Source organism: Thermothelomyces heterothallicus (assembly GCF_042370625.1).
Source record: "Thermothelomyces heterothallicus CBS 202.75 unplaced genomic scaffold P884_scaffold_9, whole genome shotgun sequence".
In the NCBI taxonomy this organism is placed as follows: Eukaryota; Fungi; Ascomycota; class Sordariomycetes; order Sordariales; family Chaetomiaceae; genus Thermothelomyces; species Thermothelomyces heterothallicus.
The window spans coordinates 278,706-282,194 of NW_027192570.1; positions in this window are offsets into that span (position 1 = coordinate 278,706).

Sequence of the window (3,489 nt, forward strand, 5' to 3'; positions counted from 1 at the left end):
GAAGAACTTAAGCGATATCTAGAGGAGAACCTTCGAAGAGGATATATCCGCCCGTCGACATCGCTAGTAGGCTACCTAATCCTATTTATGCCTAAGAAAGACGGAAAGCTACAGTTATACGTTGACTATTGGCAACTTAACGAACAGACTATAAAGAATCGATACCCGTTACCGCTGATCTTACAGCTCCGAGATCAGTTGGTAGGAGCCCAATATTTCACGCGTCTTGACTTGCCATCGGCCTATAACTATATACGGATCAAAGAAGGCGACGAGTGGAAAACGGCCTTTAGGATACCCTATAGCTACTACGAGTACCTCATTATGCCATTTGGACTTACGAACGCGCCGGCAACGTTCTAAGCCCTAATTGATCAAGCTATCCGACCCTTTCTTGATAAATTTGCGGTATATTATCTCGACGACATACTTATCTTCTCCAAGACGATAGATAAATACCGGAAGCACGTAAAAGCAGTACTAGACGCATTACACGTGTATAAGCTATTAGTTAACAAGGAAAAGAGCGAATTCCACATCAGGAAGACGGTGTTTTTAGGATACGAGATATCCCTAGGACAAATTCGGATAGAACCCTCAAAGGTTAAAGCCATCAAAGATTGGCTACGACCGACGTTAGTTACGGAAGTACGAAGTTTCATCGGGTTTGCAAACTTCTACCGGATGTTCATCAGGAATTTTGGAGCGATCGTACGACCATTGTACGAGCTTACTAAGAAGAACGCTAAGTTCTAATGGGAAGAGCGACACGAGTAAGCATTTATGTAGATTCGCGACGCCATCACCAAGGATCTAGTGCTAGTACTACCAGACCCTAAGAAGCCATTCGAGGTGGAAACGGACGCTTTAGACTACGCTATCGGAGGACAGTTAGGACAACGAGACGAGCAAGGGAAGCTACATCCTATAGCCTTCTTTTCAAAGAAGCTCGACGGACCACGTCTCAACTATCCAATCTACGACAAGGAACTACTTGCAATTGTCGAAGCTTTTAAGGAATGGCGACTATATCTTAGCGGCACGATCGAGCTAGTATAAGTGTACACGGATCACAAGAATCTACGGTACTTCACGACGACAAAGGAGCTTAACAGACGATAAATACGGTAGGCAGAATTCCTCGCGGAATTCAACTTTAAGATCTACTACAAGAAAGGCAAAGAAAACGTACGAGCGGACGCTTTAAGCCGACGAACGGATCATACGGAAGGACGAACGGAAACAACACCACCGTTATTCAAGGAACGAAAAGACAGAACGCTACATTACGAAACGCAGACACCCGTAGAAGATGATCCACTCGACTCGTTCCTAGAATACTATACAATCTTTCAAGAAGAAAGGATCGACGAGGCATAGTATCAAGCAGCACCCGGACCAGTGGTACCTAGCAAAGTAGAGGAAAAAGATAGGAAACTCTAGTACCAAGGCAAAGCGTACATCTACGACAAAGACCAATAGCTACGAATAATTCAAGAACTCTACAAGTCGAAACTCGGAGGATATAAAGGAGTCACGAAGACTATCGCACAAGTCAAGAAATACTATGACTTTCCACAATTAACAGCACGAGTCAAGGAAGTTGTACGAAACTACGACATCTACAATCGAAGCAAGACGGCACGATATAAGCTGTACAGGCTACTTTAGCCACTGCTAACAGCTGACAAACCATAGAGTTCAGTTATAATAGACTTTATCACGAAACTACCAGAATCCAAGGATACGGCCATAGGAGTAATCTACGATAGTATTCTCACTATAGTAGATTGCCTAACTAAATGGGTATACTTCTTTCCCTATAAGGAGTCCTAGACAGCTAAATAGCTAGCAGACGTGATCTATTGGCAAGTTGCATCAGTGCACGCTTGGCCGCAAGAATGGATCACCGACAGAGACACCAAGTTCGCATCGAAGTTTTAGCAAGCGCTAATATAACAATTGGGCGTTAATAGCAAACTATTAACAGCATATCACCCGCAGACTAACGGACAAACGGAACGACTGAACCAAGTTGTCAAGCAATACCTCCACTCCTACGTCAACTACTAGTAGGATGACTAGGTCATGCTGTTGCCGACAGTATAACTCGCTTATAACATAACGCCGACAGAAACGACCAAAGTCACACCGTTCTTTACGAACTACGGATACGAAGCAGACCTTAGGCAGGGACCAGAGGTCATAGTGCCAAGAGCGGCAGTCAAAGCAGAACAGATGTACGTACTACACGAGAAGCTTAAAAAGGAGCTCGAGTTTGTCAGAACCAGAATGAAGAACTACTACGACAAACACAGGCTCGAGGGACCTCGCCTAGAGAGGGGAGACAAAGTCTATCTGATCGCACGAAACCTGCGAACCAAACGACCAAGCACGAAGCTAGACTTCAAGAAGGTCGGACCCTTCGTTATCAAAGAACGAATTTCGACATCTAACTACTAACTATCGTTACCGTCATCCATACGACTACGGATAGATGTTTTTCATATTTCACTTCTCAAACCAGCACCGAAAAACGCCAAGATCGCCACAAACATTGAAGCAGAAGATAAAGAGGAAGAATGGGACGTCGAGGAAATCCTAGATTCACGCATCATTAACGGGGAACTGCAGTATCTGGTCAAATGGCTTGATTTCGGAATAGAAGACAACTCATAGGAACCGGTCAAGAACCTAAACTGCCCTAAGAAACTGGAACAGTTCTACCGGAGGAATCCTGACCGACCATGGGGGCCGACTTAGGAACCCAACCGGCATCTAAGAAGGAAGAAGTACCGGTAGAAGCCGACTCCAGGGACAAGCCAACTACTTCCCAGTCAATCACGCCAAAGGCACCCGACGCCTACGCCTAACCTATCAAACCCTATTCGTCCGACATCGGAACCACCACCCCGTCCTCCTCATCCAAACCCCGTATACCTCGACGAACGAATTCATCACTCTAGTCACGCAACATTCGTTTTTGACAACGTAAATACGCAAGGCGGCTTAAAGTTTGCTAAAGCAGATCTTCTATCGCTAAAATTTCCTTCTCTAGCCTGTCTTGCTTACGCTAGTTACGTAACACTACGACCGGTCAGAACGGAAACAAGAGGACAAACAGAAGCTACTTACGGGAATCTACTACATTCGGCCCGTCACAAGATTTTCCCTTACGCGCACAATTCAAGCACCTCTTGGAATTTCCCGACATAATACAACGCTTCTTGGGCATTACATGCCAACAGTTAGAGCACGGCATGGTTTCGGAACCATCTCGCTCAATCGCAGCGACTAAGACACGACGTTCACGCGTTATATCGCGATGGCGTTTCTTCACACGGTCAGCCATAGTGAACAGCGGAAGGGAGCAAGGGGGGGGGAACTCACAGGATCAAGTTGTGAGAGGGAGTTGGCGCTATTTGAAACGGCCTAAGAGGGCTTTCGGGTCGAAAGCCTCGGAGGGAGGGCATCGTGTCACGGAAATAT